Below are 21,805 nucleotides of genomic sequence, written 5' to 3'. Positions count from 1 at the left end.
ATTTGAAAACGTTAAAAACATGTGTTTTGACAGGGAAAACTGTGCAGCTGTGCAACTGTGAAACTGTTGCATTCATTTGTTGCAGTTTATGTGACAAACTCTTATGTTTTCATCACTTTTTTGGGAGTGATTATCGCATCCACAAGAAAACCTAAATCGGGCAAGGTAGAAGAATCTTTTTACCCATTCGCCGAGTGTACAAGTTAGGTGGGTCGACAACATATTCCTGTCATGTAACGCACATGCCGTCACCAGTGTCGTATAGAATATATCAGACGTGTTTTCCTGTGGAGGAATCGGTTGACCTATGACCTTGCGATCAAATGTTTTCGGTTCCCATTGGAGACGCACGTTCTTTCGTCTACTAATCGCACGGTTTTGCGGTGCGGTCGCAAGACACAGACACTAAACTTATTACAGTGAACAGAGACGTCAATGAACGAACGGACAGATCATAACTTTGCGAAAATAAATAAAGTAAAAGTTTTACTCAAGGGAAGACTTGAAGAACCTCTCGTTCGGCAGCTGCTCACGCTAACCACGGGACCACGGCGCTCCTGAGCTCACATTATGCTTGATATTGCCTATGTTCCACATGGACTACTCAGTTTGTATATTTTGCCTATTTTTTTCATAGTTCCACACAACTTCTTCCTGTTTTCTCGATTGGTCTGTGTTCAGTTTTTCAAGGCCTATCCATTGTGCTAACTTATAACTAAATCTGAGGGGGGTGCCGGGGGGAGGTTCCCTTGTAAGCAAACATCGCTGCTCTGGGTCATTAAGGAAGGCTGTCGGCCACTGCGTAGTCTGTGGTGAGAGGTAATGCCTGAAATTTGATACTCTCAGCACACTCTTGACACTGTGGATCTCGGAATATTGAATTCCCAAATGATTCCCGAAATGGAATGTCCCATGCGTCTAGCTCCAAAGTCTGTTAATTCCTGTCGTGCGACCATAATTCTGTCGGAAACCTTTTAATCTCAGTACAAATGACGCGATACTACCGCCATCTGTATATGCGCATGTCACTACACCGTGACTTTTGTCACCTCATTGTATATTATAACTACATTATAGCTTACGTCCTACGAATATATGCTGTTCCAAAACACTAGTACAGTGAGGATCCTCGAAAAGGTTCAGTTTGTTGCAGTTAAATGTCAAATAATGAGTTAACGGCGTTTAAGGATTTCAGGTGCTGTATGACACAGGACAAAGTCACAACTCGCATCTCACTGCTGTAATGCAGTGGGTACAGAGATGGAGTTACTATTACGCAAACTCCAGTTCGCGTCTTGCCATCTGTAAAAATTTTATTATTCGCATTCGTGTCTCTGATAGATTGTAGGGCTTTTGTTATTAATTTATTACAAGTATTTTCTGTAATATTCGTTGTTATTTACATATGAGAGTGCTCTCTCAGGAGCTTGTTGTCATTGTCAAGAATTTACAAATCAAGCATGAAACACGGAAATGCGAATGAATATTCAAAACACATTGATTATCTGGTAAAAAGAAACTACCACGCAGGATAAAACGCACTGAAAACACTTTCACATGTAAAAAGAATTAAAAGATAAATTAAACTCACTGACAGCCGTGCACAAAATATAAATGAATAGTTACAAGGTAGTCATTTTAGAAGACTTCTTTTGCAAACAAGAAGTTCTTCAATTAAAGCACATATACAGATGAAATATATTCTGTTGCTGGTACAGGAATATTCCTGCTGGTGTTTTTTGTCGTTGTTTCAGTTACTTTCAAGTGCAAAGAAATACGTTTACCTTTCTGGAAGTGAACTGCAATTTTTCGCACAAATTACAACGTACCGGTACTTCATCCAAACAGCGCATTTATTTAACACTGGGGAAACTTCATCTCAAACAGTTTTCGTAATATGTACCACTATGTAAAAAACGGGTACGAAGTGGGCAGGTTCTCACTTTCAAAAATAAAAGGAAAAAAAGAGACAGCAATAGTTTCCAAATTTGCAATGAATGAACCACCTGCTGCTTTAATTCGTCTTCTAGAATGGCTGCTGGAGTCACGACGAGACCTTAACAACAGAACATCTGTCGGTGCCGTCCAGAATGCTAAATTATATCTTTGAAAGGAGTGAAGCTACAGTATCTCCTGTAACTTATATAAAGACACTGTCTTGCTATCCTTATTTCCTTTACGTTCTTTTCGTGGGACATTGGCTACTCACTGCTCCATTTCAAGTGGCTAACTCAACAATTTGTGCGGTATCCTTGGCATCGATTTGTTGTACAATCTTATAACATATTCTGACCTCAAACATAATGCGGTATCTTGAATAGAACGACCTCAGTGCTAACCGGCATGAATTCCGAAAACATGGATCATGTGAAACCTAGCTCGCACTTTTCTCACGTGGCATACTGAAAGCTTTGGATCAAAGCAGTCAGATAATTTGGCTATTTCTTGATTTCTGAAAAGCATCTGACTATGTGCCACACCTACGCTTATAGTCAAAAGTATGATCATATGAGGTATAAAGTGAAATTTGTGACTGGATCAGGAATTTTTGGTAAGGAGGATGCGGCATGTTATGTTGCATGGAGAGTATTGTCAGATGCAGAAGTAACTTCAGGTATGCCACAGGGAAGTCTGTTGGGATCCTTGCTGTTCATGTTGTAGCGGCATGTTATGTTGCATGGAGAGTAATGTCAGCTGCAGAAGTAACTTCAGGTATGCCACAGGGAAGTCTGTTGGGATCCTTGCTGTTCATGTTGTATATTTAAGACCCGCGTACAATATTAATAGCAACCTCAGAGTTTTTGTAGATTAGGCACATAGTAGGGTAAGGAGAGAATGAAGACAGTGCGTGTCACTGATGACGTCATCTATGACGTCATCAGTGATTTCCTTACTGCCATCCCTGGCCGGCCGAAGTGGCCGTGCGGTTAAAGGCGCTGCAGTCTGAAACCGCAAGACCGCTACGGTCGCAGGTTCGAATCCTGCCTCGGGCATGGATGTTTGTGATGTCCTTAGGTTAGTTAGGTTTAACTAGTTCTAAGTTCTAGGGGACTAATGACCTCAGCAGTTGAGTCCCATAGTGCTCAGAGCCATTTGAACCATTTGAACTGCCATCCCTATCTTGTCTGACAAAGGCCAATTACACTATGTATAAAGTAGCGTCAAATACAAATTTTGGTGGGATATTCAAATTTTGCAGCGAAATTAAAAAAACCGGTCCAACTGCGCTAGTGTGTTTACTATGGAAGCAAGGTTGTTCTATATATGAATTGGTAGGAAATGCAAGGTGGTGCATTGTCAAGCTGGCTAACTTGGAAAACTGGGACAGGCTCTGTGATGTCAGAATTTAGCTCAGAACTTGTTGGACTCTTCATAACAGTGCAGAATTCTGGTAGACTCCCCCAGAGCTAGAACACTGGCCTGGGCTATGACGACACAATCCGAGATTTGGAATGCTGATGGTGATTAAACATGGCATCTGGGGCATGCTGGTGCATCTCTATGACATCACAATCCGAGGCCCAGAATACTGACACTATATCTGTGACATCAGAACCCAAGATGGCTGACCTGAAATACAGTTTGTCGATTGAACATGGCGATCGGGGCATAATGGGACAGGCTCTATGGCGTCAAAATCCAAGCTCTGGAATACTGACCCTTGCTCTATGGCATCAGAGAAAAAGGATGTTTATGCAGGTCCAGGCTTGTCTGCTGTTCACAGGATGTCCTACTGAACATGTATCCCCAAGCTACTCTACACTGAGGTGTATGATGGCTCCTTCTCCTAACGCAAAGTTTAGATCTCTCCACTAGCACCATTATTTCAACAAACACTGGAAGGGGCTTCCGGACACACCCCCGTGCCACCGCCCAAATTACTCCCCTAAGTTAAAGTCCAAACTGTACACTGTGTAGTAGGAACAGTTGCGTCTTTATTTCAAAAGATACATTTTCAGGAAGAGCTCCCTTACCATTGTCGAGTCACTTCACATCACGGCTGCTCCCAAAAGTTGGGCAGGGCTGTCAGCCTCCCACGTCGCCCTTTTGCGTAAGACATAAAGAGTCTGGCCACGGGTAGTCAACTCACCTTTCCGGCAGAGTGACACCACACACATACTACTGATTCGACAATCTAGTGCGGAATGGAATACAGCGAAATTGCAACCAGAGTCTGCATGACCTGATCAAAATGGTGGGGAACATGAAAAATGCAGGAAGCATGAAAATAATCTATAACTCAAAACAGAAAAATTGCGATGTGAACATTTGTCCTCACAGTACCATAACCAACATTACAGCGATAGCCAACACATTAACTTATGTGACCAGGTATGTAGCAACTGCATTTCAGAATGAAACATGCTTGTTTACAAGTCGAATCGTAACCATAAAAAATGTGGCAAATACATGTGATGCGTAAGTATGATATTTTTTGCGAGAATAATGGTCAATAACATACTTTCAAATCACATATCAAGACAAAAAACAGAAATACAATCACGAGACGATTCTCACATCATCTTCTGGATGTAATATGCAGCCAAGAGCTTCCACCACAGGCCACGTAATAGCTGCATCACGAAGCACTGGAAGAGAGAAAGTTACTTGCATCTATAAATACATCACAGCAATATGACACACTCGGCCTGACGCGCTCTTGCTTGGAATGCTATGGCTCCTTACGTGACTCCACCAGCCAGCAACGGTAAATGGTGTGTGTAAAGGCTTGCAGGGTATACATAATCGCTTTTCTAAGACTTGTATCAGACGTTTCCACTGAATTTCGAAGTTGGATGTCGGAATACTACGAGAAAAGTGGTATCGTTTTTGCAGAACTCAAAAAAGGAATGGCTGCTAAATAGCATATCGGTATACACTGCAGTGTTAGATTAGATTAGATTAATACTAGTTCCATGGATCATGAATACGATATTTCGTAATGATGTGGAACGAGTCAAATTTTCCAATACATGACATAATTAAGTTAATTTAACAACGTACTTAAGTTAATATAACAGCTTTTTCATTTTTTTGTGTTGATTCTGTTACACGAGAAGAGAATGTTGCTGATGGCACAGACATATTTCAGACGTGTCAGGCAAAACGTAGAATCCATTCTTTACTGCGTATTATTTTATAATGAAAGCTGTAGTTTACAAAACCAAAGAACTGTGCTACCGCAACGGCGAAAAGTTTCTGTGGTCGTAATCATCTGGATTGAGATGGGACTTCTGTTAGGTGGCAGGCTATGCTTTTGAAGGGGTTGTATGGCAGAAGCAGATGTTATGTTTTCTGGGTCGTTTGATGAGCAGGCAAGAGTCTAATTTCAGCTCACTATTCGTACGGTAGCAGTTAGATTCCGCTGATTAAAAAGCAATTCAAAGGTGTGCGGATGTTTCTTTCACGAAACATTAAGTCTAAGCTTTGCACAAACTACAGCTGACACAGGGTGCAGGACAGTTCAAATGGCTCTAAGCACTATGGGACTTAACATCCGAGGTCATCAGTCCCTAGACTTAGAACTACATCTACATCTACATCTACATTTATACTCCGCAAGCCACCCAACGGTGTGTGGCGGAGGGCACTTTACGTGCCACTGTCATTATCTCCCTTTCCTGTTCCAGTCGCGTATGGTTCGCGGGAAGAACGACTGTCTGAAAGCCTCTGTGCGCGCTCTAATCTCTCTAATTTTACATTCGTGATCTCCTCGGGAGGTATAAGTAGGGGGAAGCAATATATTCGATACCTCATCCAGAAACGCACCCTCTCGAAACCTGGCGAGCAAGCTACACCGCGATGCAGAGCGCCTCTCTTGCAGGGTCTGCCACTTGAGTTTGTTAAACATCTCCGTAACGCTATCACGGTTACCAAATAACCCTGTGACGAAACGCGCCGCTCTTCTTTGGATCTTCTCTATCTCCTCCGTCAACCCGATCTGGTACGGATCCCACACTGATGAGCAATACTCAAGTATAGGTCGAACGAGTGTTTTGTAAGCCACCTCCTTTGTTGATGGACTACATTTTCTAAGGACTCTCCCAATGAATCTCAACCTGGTACCCGCCTTACCAACAATTAATTTTATATGATCATTCCACTTCAAATCGTTCCGCACGCATACTCCCAGATATTTTACAGAAGTAACTGCTACCAGTGTTTGTTCCGCTATCATATAATCATACAATAAAGGATCCTTCTTTCTATGTATTCGCAATACATTACATTTGTCTATGTTAAGGGTCAGTTGCCACTCCCTGCACCAAGTGCCTATCCGCTGCAGATCTTCCTGCATTTCGCTACAATTTTCTAATGCTGCAACTTCTCTGTATACTACAGCATCATCCGCGAAAAGCCGCATGGAACTTCCGACACTATCTACTAGGTCATTTATATATATTGTGAAAAGCAATGGTCCCATAACACTCCCCTGTGGCACGCCAGAGGTTACTTTAACGTCTGTAGATGTCTCTCCATTGAGAACAACATGCTGTGTTCTGTTTGCTAAAAACTCTTCAATCCAGCCACACAGCTGGTCTGATATTCCGTAGGCTCTTACTTTGTTTATCAGGCGACAGTGCGGAACCGTATCGAACGCCTTCCGGAAGTCAAGGAAAATGGCATCTACCTGGGAGCCTGTATCTAATATTTTCTGGGTCTCATGAACAAATAAAGCGAGTTGGGTTTCACACGATCGCTGTTTCCGGAATCCATGTTGATTCCTACATAATAGATTCTGAGTTTCCAAAAACGACATGATACTCGAGCAAAAGACATGTTCTAAAATTCTACAACAGATCGACGTTAGAGAGATAGGTCTATAGTTTTGCGCATCTGCTCGACGACCCTTCTTGAAGACTGGGACTACCTGTGCTCTTTTCCAATCATTTGGAACCTTCTGTTCCTCTAGAGACTTGCGGTACACGGCTGTTAGAAGGGGGGCAAGTTCTTTCGCGTACTCTATGTAGAATCGAATTGGTATCCCGTCAGGTCCAGTGGACTTTCCTCTGTTGAGTGATTCCAGTTGCTTTTCTATTCCTTGGACACTTATTTCAATGTCAGCCATTTTTTCGTTGGTGCGAGGATTTAGAGAAGGAACTGCAGTGCGGTCTTCCTCTGTGAAACAGCTTTGGAAAAAGGTGTTTAGTATTTCAGTTTTACGCTTGTCATCCTCTGTTTCAATGCCATCATCATCCCGGAGTGTCTGGACATGATGTTTCGAGCCACTTACTGATTTAACGTAAGACCAGAACTTCCTAGGATTTTCTGTCAAGTCGGTACCTAGTATTTTACTTTCGAATTCACTGAACGCTTCACGCATAGCCCTCCTTACGCTAACTTTGACATCGTTTAGCTTCTGTTTGTCTGAGACAACTAACCTAAGGACATCACACACACCCATTCCCGAGGCAGGATTCGAACCTGCGACCGTAGCAGTTGGCGCGGTTCCAGACTGAAGCGCCAGAACCGCTCGGCCACAATGGCCGGCGCAGAACAGTTCACACCTCACGTAAGCACCTCACTAAAGAATCGTTAGATGTGAATGGTAGCATTTGCAGACGTGGTGCAGTTTGCTGTAAATGGTGACTTCAGAAGAATTATAGAAGAAAAATTTAATGTAGCGTTCCACAAACTTGGGGGCTGGTGTCGAAGTGTTAAATTGTCACTAGGACCCCACAAAACGACATGCCTCCTGCTGAAACGTAGCCTAGTAAGAAACCCTAAAAAATTAAATGATGTAACAGTTAGGAGAAACACAGTAACAAGATACACTCCTGGAAATGGAAAAAAGAACACATTGACACCGGTGTGTCAGACCCACCATACTTGCTCCGGACACTGCGAGAGGGCTGTACAAGCAATGATCACACGCACGGCACAGCGGACACACCAGGAACCGCGGTGTTGGCCGTCGAATGGCGCTGGCTGCGCAGCATTTGTGCACCGCCGCCGTCAGTGTCAGCCAGTTTGCCGTGGCATACGGAGCTCCATCGCAGTCTTTAACACTGGTAGCATGCCGCGACAGCGCGGACGTGAACCGTATGTGCAGTTGACGGACTTTGAGCGAGGGCGTATAGTGGGCATGCGGGAGGCCGGGTGGACGTACCGCCGAATTGCTCAACAAGTGGGGCGTGAGGTCTCCACAGTACATCGATGTTGTCGCCAGTGGTCGGCGGAAGGTGCACGTGCCCGTCGACCTGGGACCGGACCGCAGCGACGCACGGATGCACGCCAAGACCGTAGGATCCTACGCAGTGCCGTAGGGGACCGCACCGCCACTTCCCAGCAAATTAGGGACACTGTTGCTCCTGGGGTATCGGCGAGGACCATTCGCAACCGTCTCCATGAAGCTGGGCTACGGTCCCGCACACCGTTAGGCCGTCTTCCACTCACGCCCCAACATCGTGCAGCCCGCCTCCAGTGGTGTCGCGACAGGCGTGAATGGAGGGACGAATGGAGACGTGTCGTCTTCAGCGATGAGAGTCGCTTCTGCCTTGGTGCCAATGATGGTCGTACGCGCGTTTGGCGCCGTGCAGGTGAGCGCCACAATCAGGACTGCATACGACCGAGGCACACAGGGCCAACACCCGGCATCATGGTGTGGGGAGCGATCTCCTACACTGGCCGTACACCACTGGTGATCGTCGAGGGGACACTGAATAGTGCACGGTACATCCAAACCGTCATCGAACCCATCGTTCTACCATTCCTAGACCGGCAAGGGAACTTGCTGTTCCAACAGGACAATGCACGTCCGCATGTATCCCGTGCCACCCAACGTGCTCTAGAAGGTGTAAGTCAACTACCCTGGCCAGCAAGATCTCCGGATCTGTCCCCCATTGAGCATATTTGGGACTGGATGAAGCGTCGTCTCACGCGGTCTGCACGTCCAGCACGAACGCTGGTCCAACTGAGGCGCCAGGTGGAAATGGCATGGCAAGCCCTTCCACAGGACTACATCCAGCATCTCTACGATCGTCTCCATGGGAGAATAGCAGCCTGCATTGCTGCGAAAGGTGGATATACACTGTACTAGTGCCGACATTGTGCATGCTCTGTTGCCTGTGTCTATGTGCCTGCGGTTCTGTCAGTGTGATCATGTAATGTATCTGACCCCAGGAATGTGTCAATAAAGTTTCCCCTTCCTGGGACAATGAATTCACGGTGTTCTTATTTCAATTTCCAGGAGTGTATCTAGTGATATTTCTGGACAAATGTCGTAACATTGCACATCATATAGAGGAAGCAGGCAGAAAAGGTACAAACATGATGAATAAAATTATAAACATTGAGAATAGGCCATTTCGGCCTTCCTTGAAAACAATCAGAGCAGACCACCAATCTATATTAACATCAATCGTAGGATATGGTGCAAGCTTTTGGACTCATAGATAGCAGCTAGTGAAGCCAGTCTCAGTAGGGAGAAGAGTTCAATGAGGCATGCTACTAAGATTAATGGGCACCTACTGCACTATGCCAAATGATGCTTTGTTAGTAATTCTAGAAATATACCCAATGGATTTTGCAATTAGGGAAAGGGGAGCTTTTTATTTGTTAAAGAAAGGCAATCAAATGGAAGTACGAGGGGTGCTTGGAATGACATAAATTCGAAAAAGGCAATAAAAGATCACATATTACAACTGTGGCAAAATGAATGGGACACTTCACGCATAGGCAGGAGAACGTATGAATTTCTCTGTAACATCAGGGAGAGATTAAAAATTAGATTTCTTAACCCATCAAGTGGATTGATAAATTACCTGACTGGCCATGGCCTGCATGCTATGTATCTATTCAAAATCAGAAGACAGATGAATGATAGCTGTTCCTGCAGCAGTGTGGGCACACCAGGACACACACTGTGGGACTGCGCACACTATGAAGATACGGCGGGTGATGGACGTCAGGTATTAAGGATGATGCATCCCGAAGCAGCACTAAGGAGCAAGTCGTCCTGGGGCATCTTGGCCAATACTGCAGTCACAGTATCCAGGAAGGCCAAGGAAGACTTCACAAGGCATTAAACCACAACTCAGCATGCCGCCCTCCAGAATAGGCAACATACTCTACAGGTGGTGAGAAGATAACTGAGATCAGAGACTACCAGATTAAATAGTGTTCCAAGAATCTACATTGCATTGTGCAAGTGATCCTGGAAGTGCAAACTTTAAGATGTAACAGTGATGGCTGGAATTTATTGCTATAGTGGGAACACTGCTGATGTGCTGCCTGATGCCCAAGGAATACAGCAGACTATGTTTGTTGATCAGGGTATTATTAGGGCGGATCCAGTAGTGGAAACAACCATCTACTGACCAAAATGAATGAACAAACAGAGAACAGATTTTGTAGTCCTTATGGAAGTATTAGTAGTTGGACAACTGGTTAAGGGTTTTATTGTAGTTTTGTAGTAGTAGTAGTAGTAGTAGTAGTAGTAGTTGTTGTTGTTGTTGTTGTATTTTAAAAATTGAGTAACAGAAATAAATAGTTAATACATAATTTATTACTATTCAAGGAAATGTGATTTGTATGGCTTATTTTAGCTTTTCAGATGATAGTCTGTAATTATGAAGAATAAACAAATTAAACAAACAAATAAATAAATAAACTCACCACCTACTCTTGTTTTGGTCCTTAAGGAAGAGACCTGTACAGACATTCAGGTACCTCATTGAAAGCGTCCCCAACAGAGTTCAAGACATCATGAAGGTAAAGGGTGGCCATACCCCATATTAATATCCACCCATAGGTGCTCAGAAACTTTTGATGATGTAGTGTACATTTCTCCACTTTATTAAAACGACATGTCATTTGCATTTATCATGTGGCCCTACAAAAATGCCACATCAGTTTCCAGCTGCACCTCTGTTGAAACTTGAATAACAGGGACCTGACTGCCAACATGTGCTGTGACTGGCGATAATTAAGTGAATTGCCAGAAGTGTTCAATAACAGATTAAACACACACATCCCACTAATGAACTCTGTTATGGCACATTGGCAGTGGTGGACATTGAGAGCATTCATTGGAAGAAAAAGCTTAATGGCATTTAGTTTCAATCACATTATAGTTTCTGTTTGAGATTTAACATTATCGAATATTCAAACGCGTACATGTGACGTATTCTGCATCTGAAAACAATGCACCTATAATTTTCTAAACCTACAGCTTACTTTGTAAGGTCTCATCCTACTACTATGATGCAACAGGAAATCCTACGTACTGATAAAAGTATATTCAAACACACACCTTAGTGTCTGTTGTACGGTTTCTGAGTAGTGAAGATTTCTTAGTACGATGTTGAGCAGTACCTGTCGTTTCAGCTGTTGTGTGGGTGGTAAGGTAAGTTAACAAATGGCAGTACCTCTACAACAAGCACTCACTTTCAATATTGATGTTAGAAAACATTGCAGCAGTAGAAGATAATGTTAATCAACATATTGCTGTAAACAGCAGAGATACGGGTTGTAGTGTCAGTTAAATACATCTTACTCTTCATGATGCCAAGCGGGTCCATGCAATGTTTGCAAGATGGGTGGCAGATTATTAGACTGCACAGCTAAAAGACCATATTTGCTACATGTAAAGAACTTTGTGCAGTTTCCATTGTAAAAGTAATAAAGCCTAGGCATACTTGTTATGGGAGATAAATCCTGATCTATTATCATCCACCTGAAATCAAAGGAGCAAACAGGAAGATAAGCCACCGTGATTCCTGAAAAAATCCAAGAAGTTTCACACTGAACCAACCAATGGAAAATGTATCTCACCGGGACTGTCAGTTGAAGAACTGCCTTGTCAAGTGATTTCAGGAGCGCGCGCGCACGCACGCACGCACGCACGCACACACACAGAGGGAGAGATTTCCCCATCTCTAGATGTCTTGGAACTTAAAACGTGATTGATATTTCAACTATGCACTCCAAGGATTAAGACAGCACCCCCACCCCTTTCCTCTTTGGCTATAAGCCTGAACCTATTATCATCCGTTAAACTTCCAAATCAAGAAACTGTCTTCAGTTGAGGCACTGTCTTTACGTGTGTGGGGTGGTGTATCTTTATATGAACTTACATATCTCCATGCATTTAACTGTGACAGTGCAGATGACATCCTCAATGTTTATGCATGCCCTTAACCAAAGCAATGCGATAATTTAATCTGGTCAATGCATGCGTGCACACAGTTTGACTTGCAAACAAATACCTACTCAACAAAAGATAATTTTTTTTTTTTTTAGTTTTCCTTAGTTTATGGAAATAAGTGTACATTAATTCTGCAGGTAAGCCTCCATCCAATACTTAGAGGTCAATGTGAACATCTGACCACCACAAATAGGCCACTTGACAATCCTCAGCACTGTCATAGTTTTCCTCAGTGGGAGGACTAGTATCAGCTGCTTGCCACTGTACAGACGTCTGAGCTATTTTGATGAGAAGCAGGGTCTGGTTTTGAAAGCCGACATTCACTACTGGGAGAGCAGTTTGCTAACTACATGCATGTCCAGTGATGTCTTAGGCAGATGTCAGCATGCACTGTTCCATGTTCTAGGCATCTACACTGAATTTGTTTCTGAAGGAAATGCTAATTGAGGTAGTTGTTTGAAATATCTCCACATTACAAAAAAATATACAAATAGAATCACGTTGTCGACAGCACTGAGTATTTTGGGCCATAATGTTCAAACAAAACATAAAATACAGTAACAGCTCAATACACTGCCGTCTGAAATACCGCAGATTCAGATATAACACAGTGTAAAATTTTATTACAGTTTGGAGGTAACATTTGTATAGTACCATTTACCCCACTAATCTTCGAGCCTTGAAAAGAATAATCAAAAGGGATTGGGATAACCAAACTCAAACTGAGTTTGTCTTATCATTATATTGGGATTGTTGGTGGACAGAAACCCAAATACTTGTCTCACAGTTAACAATTTGGTGTAGTCAATGAAGTGATTGTGTAAAAATGCTTGACAATAAAATGAGTGCTACTGTAATGCGCATCATGGCTGATTCACTCAGTCTACAGATTTCTGTATGCTTGTTACAACATTGCTGAAGCAAAAAATGTATTCTATTTGTGATAAAATTACTGATCATCTGAGGAATAGTGACACAAAAACATGTTCAGCATGTGAGTGTTATATAACTGAAGGAACAATCAGGGACGAATGAGAGACAAGAATAAATTTAGAAGTTTTGTAAGTGGGAGTGGACGGAAAAAGCATGAAACTAAGAAAAATAGTGAATTTGACAAATGTCTTTATAGACGATTTTTAGTAAAGCAAATTAAAGCTGTGCCACCTTTTGGTGGTCCAACCTTTAAAGCCCAAGCTGCAAAATTTCACTTTGATTAACACAGCAGAAAGACTTCATTGCTTCCGACGAATGGTTTTCATAGTGGCAATGACACCACGAGATTAGCCAGCATAGAAAGAGACGAAAGGTCTTCAGATGGTGAATGTGCTTCATGATTTCCTAGGATTCTACACAAATTATTACTAGATGAAAATTTAAATGATGATCAAGTTGATAGGTGAGATGAAATGGCAATTCATTTTCAACTTCTTACAACCAGAACTCTTGCTGTAAAACATCCAGGAAATAGGATGGGTTTCAAAATGAATAAGGAGAAATTACCCTCCTCTTTCCTCCAAATAAATGGAGCAGACATAAACTGAAACCTCTTTGTATAGGTAAAAGTAAAAGCCCAGAATATTTTCAGCATATAAACATGTGTTCATTAAAGATCACTTACATGCAGTCAAAGAATGCTTTGATGACATGTGGCAGCTTCTTAAACTGGTTTCAAGTACATTTTGTTCTGTTATTGAGGAAGCATCAGTGATCACTTAATCTGATAGAAGCAGCTCATGGAATCCTTGATCACTGATATGCTTCAGCCAGAAGACAGAAAAGTGAAAAATTTTTTTTTCCACAATGGCATTAATTTGCCCATTGGAGAGCATTTAAGGCTTATTATTGCCATGAACTGCTCACTTCAATAGTAAATTACAGATTTCAATACCATTTCTATCTCCTTATCTGAGACTGTTGCATATTCAACAGAGCTGGTGTGACTAGTATTAGGAATTGCTGAAAAAAGTGTACCATTGAAGAAAATGCAACTGGTAAGGAATGTAGTGATGCAGGTTTCAACAGTAGTGCATTATGTCCTGCAGTACAGTGCAATACTGATCTCGAAGACTTGAACCATTCTGCAATCACTGACAAAGAGGAATCCATTTCAGAATCAGGGAGACCAAGAAATTATTGATGCTCTATGAAATGAGAATGATGAAGTGGTTGATGATGATGATGATGATGATGATGATGATGATCCCAGCACACCTGAAATATTGGATAATGTACACTAAGTAGTTACGTGGCTGGAGAGACAAAGTGAAGCAAATCATATTCAGTTGTTTAAAAAAAAAAAAAAAAAAGAGTGAAATGAGCCGCCAAAAATAACTAACTAACTTCTTTAAAGTAGTAGAAGAATGAACCTGCAGTAGCTTGTAGACAGTTTTGCACATAATTATGTACTTTGAAGTGTATTTTACATACTATAGTGAAGTACAGTATTTCATTTGGAACTACTGTAGTATTATTGTTTGGTTACTGTTTGACTGAGTTTATTTGATCACTGTATTTGGCATTTTTTAATGTTTCACTTCTAATATTCTTTAAAATTAAATACTGTACAAAATACAGTACATATAACATTGCATTATTACTCTTCCAAACTTTAAATGTGTCATTTGTCATTATCCAAACTTTAAATGTGCCACACACAATATACTGCAGTTACACTACAGTGTGAGGGTACAGCATATCCGCCCCCCCCCCCCTCCTCCCCCAGACAACCATATTATATCTACCTTTTACTGTATGTTCTTCAACATTACAGTTGCACTAACATGATACAGGCACCAGCTACTTACTAAATGAGTTCATGGTGAAACACTCAGTATCTGCATTTATAGATGCAAAATATCACCTCTTACTCTATTTTTGTAATGACGTCTACCTTCACCTGGGCCACCTTAACAGAAAATTAACTATTTAGTCATTTTAGGAAGATGAATTGGTTTTGTCTTACCAGTGTCTTACCTACAACTGGAAAACAAAATTCACATTCAAAATATCACATAAATGTTTCTTCAATTATGCATTAGCTTTCATTGCTTTTCAAAGTATTTCTTATGGGATATGCTGACAAAAGTGCACAAGCAATAATATAAATCTCTTATACGGAATTCTGGTGTCATGGGATGACTAAAGAAAAGCATGATGTTACAGTAATATATTCTTTGGCACAACTAAATCATGTTATAAACTGGGGCTTTTGCACCTACGCATCTCAAACAGTAATTTCGAAGAATGTCTTGAGTAGTATTCACACTATCAACTCTGAAATGAGAGAACACCATTGCCAGGTTTGTAAATATCAGTTCAGCTGTTTTCTCACAGCAGAACAAAAATATTTCTGAGCGATAGTCCCTCCCCCCTCCCACACCACACACACTCACCACATGTATAACTTCCTTTGTAAAATGTCGTCATATACACAGAAAATATGAGTTATAGTAGGATTTCTAGCATATAAACTTTATTTTGTTTCTGTACCATAATAATACATCTAGGAGGAATGCACAGACAAAATTAACAGACAGATAAGTGCAGATAGCTATATTTCAGGTTTTTCTATGACTAAACAAAGATTACAGTGAGCTACCTACATTATATACATTTTAGGAGTAATTAATGGAATTATCTTCACAAACAAATACTTAAACAATTAAAATTTCATTCTATCATCGTGTGAACACACAGGTTTGTAAATTATGAAAGTCCAGTGGAATATACATTACAGTTATACAGCTCAAATGAACATCAAATTATGAATCTTCACAAAAAGAAAAGCAGTCGAAGTGCTTATACATAGCTTAACAAAGTCCTTTTCAGAGAGCAGTGAAATGAAGTCCACACAGTATGTTACCAACTGTCAGATTATATACAACATTCAGTAACAACATTATACGGCTGATTCATTAAATGAGAAAGTAGTGTGAGAACTATATTTTGATTCATAAATCATTTTGCAAAGTAACAAACAAATCTGGGATGGAAATACAAACAGAATTCATTCAACAATTAACTAACGTGCCTTGAATGTATAGTCAAATATCATTAATCTTGTGCCAAAGAAGAGAGCAAACCGCATATAGATCAAATGTTTTCAAATGCAACCCAGCCAATGAATACTAATTTCTCCTGTGGCATTATCTGCAAACCATGAAACATTAACTTTTCCTCATATCTTGACCGAATGGCATTTTTCACATTAATAAACTAAAATAAACTGATTATTAAAAACGATACCAATTTTATTTCGTCTTGTAAACTGATAATCCTAAGCAGGAATCACAGCTATTGTTAAGGTTGTAATTTCTTTTGTTCTGTGTATCTTTGGTTATTGTCTGCAGTTTGTCACATAGTTCAGGATGCTGTTTTACTGCCGTGGAGACCTTTGTCTCAAAAAATGTAATAAGTTCCACTGCACTAACACTACCCAGGATTTGAAGAGATCTTGAGCGTGTCCTGGGAAATAATTAAGAATAAACAGCAATAAGAAGCAATAAACCTACAACATTTTGCTTTGAACACAATTTTAGCAACGAAAGCTTTGAATAAAATGTGTACCCATGTAGAACATGGATTTGGCATTCACAAAGGAGGAAAGGAGAGTGGTCACAGTGTGACAAAGGGCAGCTTTTGTTCATATATGTGTTATGCATTTTGCATACAAAGGGGCTATTTCACCCAGTGAGAACCAATAGAAGAAAACAGCGCTGACAACACAGGAAACGATCAAGGTCTGGATCTTGCAGCATAAAGTCATATATTAGTCTTTCATATTTAAATTTTAAGAAATTTGCAGTGAAACTTGTATGATTCTTACTTCATTGAGAGTGTTGGTCAGCTTCAATATGTGTTACATTACATCTACAAAACCAACATGAAGTGTTTAAGTGAAGCAAGGATTCAGATCTCTCAATCATCATCATCATCACATAAGTGGGAAACAGTGTGTGAAACTGCAAGTAAGCAGGAAACCTTTTGCTTGTCAAAGAAGGTTCTATCATTTTATATGAGTTCCTCAGTGCATCCACAGACATCGACAGTGCAGTAATGCAGAAGGAGAGTGCTTCAAATATGCTGACATATTTAGTTATCAAAGGTAATCAAGTACTTTTGTTTATAATCAACAGTTCAATGAAAATAAAGTAATAAAACACAGAGCACTTATTTTAAACACACAACTTGCACAAAAATCTCAGAATAAAACACATCTTGGTGTGTCATGCAAGGAACTAATCAAGACTCTGACAGCTTTATGCTGCATGTCCCTAACGAAAATTGTCAGCACGCTCCTCTCTGCCATTTCTGAACGTATTTTCAAATTGTTTTGTGGTGAAAGTGGAACATCCCAAACAAAACTTGTTAATCAGGTATTTCACGTGATGCAAGTGGTAACGCAAAATTTGATTTCGGTTTCCTTTATAACAATTGTCGTCTGCACTGGACCATTAAGTGTCCAAACTATACAGTAACCTCAAATTGGTCTGGAGCTATAGTCAGTTAACGAATATATGATGGAAGTCAACAAAACAGAAGAACAATAAGCTTCTGCAGCATCACAAGAATTCAGCTGCTGACACCATTGCACAGCTCAGTGGCGTAATGGGACTGCAAACTCAGCATGGTGCAGCACAGCCGTCTTATGCAGTTGCTGCTGGAAACACAAATGTTTCTCCTAGTTTTGTGATCACTACCAATAAATACCTTTATAGTTAACATTGTACAACATTAATCCAAGGTTGCTCTAGTGATACAGCAAATCTGCTATCAATTTGGACAACTCTTTGTGTATAATGATAAACTAACTCACATTTTCTGTCAAAATGGATGTTTCTGGGTGAACAAACTTAGACATAACAGAAATTAAACTGCAAATAAGGAAAATGGCACCACACAGCTCTTAGGAGGGACATACTGCAGAAAAAAGGAAAAGGTAGCTTATATTGCATGACTGTTCTCGTCTTTGGCATTTTATCAATGTAATATCGTATATAAACATTTCTTGTCTTAAAATATCTTCCAAGTGAAGCAATAGATGCTACAGTATTTCATATCAATCCAATAAATCCTCTGTTTTCCATGATATGACTGTAATCTATAGTCTAAGAACACAGGATAGTTTTCATAATTTACCTTCAGCCACACTCTCTCTCTCTCTCTCTCTCTCTCTCTCTCTCTCTCTCTCTCTCTCTCTCTCTCACACACACACACACACACACACACACACACACACACACACACAAAACAAAACAAACACACACACTGTCCATACACATATGGGCATAACAAATAGGGTAAAAAATTTAAATACTATTTCAGTAAATGTCCATTAAATGCACTTAGATATCTAATAATACTTAAACATATTCCTTCCATACTTAGACTCTTGCATACTTAGACTCTTGCACTTTTCAGTTACATTTATATCTGCCATGGTATTGTTTAACTGGACATGAGAATTTTTACAACAAACATCTTCCATTTAGTACATTAATCTATAACCAGAATCTCTATGCCTTGTAGCTTTTATTCACAAATGAATTTACAAACACCTTAAATGTATAATTAACATAATATTTGCACCACAGAAAATTTCTAGATAATTGCCTACTCCTTTGTGACATCAAATAGTTTTACAAAATTTCTAGTTTTCAGCTATTCATTCTGTTCTGCATTACACCCTCCACTGCTTTTATATGTAATGATCTTTCGTAAAAGGCAGAAAGGTGTTCTTCAGTAACAAGATATAAACTGTGAACTGATATCCAAATGGAAATATGCCACATCAATTCAAACTGCAACAAAACTGGCAGCATATTAATACAATATGAACAAGAATGTAAAGTATGAAGGTCTAAAAATACTAACAACAACAGCATGTCAAAAGAGCTGTACATATGAAATACAATCCAAAGGTCCTGGCTGACTGATACACTTTTAAATACTCACTCAACTATGTGCTTTCAGAACCAAAGTGTCCCACTTCCACAGATGCAGGTTAAGTGTTGTCTGAAGGTAAGAAAGTGGTGGCAGGTAACTGAGAAATACAGATAAAGAAGAAAAGCTCAGGAGATGCAGCAGAGGAAAGGAGTAAAATGAAAGGAACACTGATAATACAATATCAGATTGAATAACTGTGAACTTGCTGATGAGATATGAGCAGTGAGATGTAATGAAGTGGAGGAAAAGATAATTAAGAAATGAGTAGAATAAAAATATAAGTGTATATAATAAAGATTACAATATTCATGATGGTAGTGGTGATGAAAAATTAAGGTATCCGAGTAACCAAATTTGGAGCACAAAAAATGAAGGTTGTGTGAAAGATTTGGAAGCAGTGACAAGTATTAACAAACATAATGACACATAATTATTATTTTAGGAAGCAAAGACAAAGCAGAAAAAGGGAAACAACAACATGGGACATCTGGGCTTAGCTGTCAGTAATCATTGCATTCTTTATTTCAGATTCTTTTTAATGTTCTAGATGGTATTGTTTCTAGTAGCCTGACTGTACTGATACAATGTTGATAAATCACTGCACAAAATTCTTCACCAGATTCCTGCTGTAAATGATGTGCATAGCCAAATCATAAGACAGTGTCCAATTTCTACACTATTTTGTAAATCACAGTCAATTACACATTAAAAATAACAGTAAAAAGGGAAAGTGTTCTTTCAACAAATTTTGTAGTGCACTGAATGTAGAGAGAAAAAGGGAAGGGGGAGTGATCACAATCGAGCAGTGCTAATATGCTATGCCACACACTTTTTATTTCTATACTGATTTATACATAACTGCACTGAAGTATTTTGTTTTGTTTTTGTATATACATTTCCTTAATTTAAATTACATTCAGCAGTGGAGGTTTAAATAAATACACCACACTTATAAGATCCAATTGACTAAATGTTCGTTCATAACACCACAGTTGACACAGCATATTTTGCTAGATCTGGGCTATCTGAATGTATCTGTAGAAGAACTGTCATTACGACTTATTTTGTGAACACTTTCATCCAAAATGGACACATATGGTATAAATTTAGGCTTTCGAGAGCAATAAGTGCAGCAAATTAATAAATAGGTTAATTTGAAAATTTCACACTTCCCAAAACAAATGAGCCAGATCAATCAGGAATTAACCATCGTTTTTAGATCAGGTTTACAGCCCAGATTTTGATGAGACTGGTAATACAGGTATTTTGTATATTACAGACCAGACTTCGATGAGTCTGGTAACACAGATATTTTGTTTATTCAGAAACAATGTTTTCTGAAGTATTAGCACCCCTACTACAAATCTCTGGTTGCCTTTAATTACAAAGATTTTTTCATTTGTTGTATTAATACATTCCAAACTTTTTACCAATATTCATCTTACCATCATATTAATTGCACAGAATTTTAGTTTTGTGTATCTGCTTGAAGAGCAAGAATTTGTCAACTTGTTGCCTAAGTAGTTCTGAAAGCTAAATGAAGCAATGAGTTCTGGCAAAAAGATAGCATTAACATTAGTCATAAAGAGTCACTCACACACTTCGTACCTGTGATAATTCACATACCAGTTGCCACCTTGAAATGTCTTTGTTTCCTAAGAGATTACATTTACAGCTTTTCCCAAGACCTGTCCAGCATGAATCATCTCTCATAATTACATAAAATATTACACATTTATACAATACAATACAGCTTTCTCTTTTTAACTTGCAAGCTATTCAAAGTGTTCGGTACCCACTGTCAGGACTTTTTTTTTCACATTTGCTCTTATAATAATAATTTGTACAAAAGATTCACTAAAATGTTTGTACTATTTCACAGTTTTTTGCAGTCACAATCATGCACCAACCACAAGATTTTGCTGAACTGTTAGCTGCTCTCAGTCTATACCATTTTTATTTACTTGCTTTGCTTCTACTAACAGGTATCATCAGATAGTGAAGAAAGACCAAATAACATAAAATCTGGTGAACATCAAATAGAAATTATTTCACATATTTCGGTGGGGTTTGCTTCATTCCTTCAGAGAGGATTTTAGCTATCAAATGATAATGGGGATGAAAAATAGAAAATTACATGATTCTTAGCAGCAATGTTTGATGCCATCACTAACGTTCTTTGTTATACACACTATACTCAACAAATTTCCAAAGTACCACAATCTACATCACTGTGTAATCCACCATATCCCAATCAATCAGCTCCAGGCTTGACATTTTTAACTTCACTGCAATCTGTAAATAAATAAGTGCATGAGTAAATAAAAAGTTAAGTATTACATGAATTATTAACAAAATTTAGAAAAAGTCCTTTTAAATTAGTTAGTCGTGGTCAGTAGTTCCAGAGTAATCAATAAGAATGAAATTATTTCGTTCCAAAAATGAACTTTTGCTTATTAAGTGTGAAACCAAATCACAAGATAAATCAAATAGGTGTTACTGCCAAACAATGGGTACTAAATAATGTTACACTCTTTGTTGAACATTATTTTGATTAATTGTGCAACTGAGATAATCTGATCTTCAATTCAGTTGTATTCCTCTGTAATTTACACTCTAATTTCCTTGTTCACAAAACATTTCCAACAAGCAAGCTGCCCGACATAATTATAAGCTGAGTCATCATAACTGATGGTGCAAGACTGAAGATGA

General features: G+C 39.6%; 1 protein-coding gene across 1 annotated transcript in view; it reads right to left on the bottom strand.

The window, feature by feature from the left end:
• Positions 1 to 15,598: 15,598 nt before the first annotated feature.
• Positions 15,599 to 21,805, bottom strand: part of LOC126184039 (uncharacterized) — a 497,397-nt gene continuing 491,190 nt past the window's right edge. The window contains exon 25 of the mRNA XM_049926396.1: positions 15,599 to 21,388. The gene's annotated coding sequence lies outside the window, so the exon portion shown is untranslated. The remainder of the gene's footprint in view (positions 21,389 to 21,805) is intronic.

Source organism: Schistocerca cancellata, chromosome 4 (assembly GCF_023864275.1).
Source record: "Schistocerca cancellata isolate TAMUIC-IGC-003103 chromosome 4, iqSchCanc2.1, whole genome shotgun sequence".
Lineage (NCBI taxonomy): Eukaryota > Metazoa > Arthropoda > Insecta > Orthoptera > Acrididae > Schistocerca > Schistocerca cancellata.
This window is presented reverse-complemented; position numbering and strand designations above follow the sequence as displayed.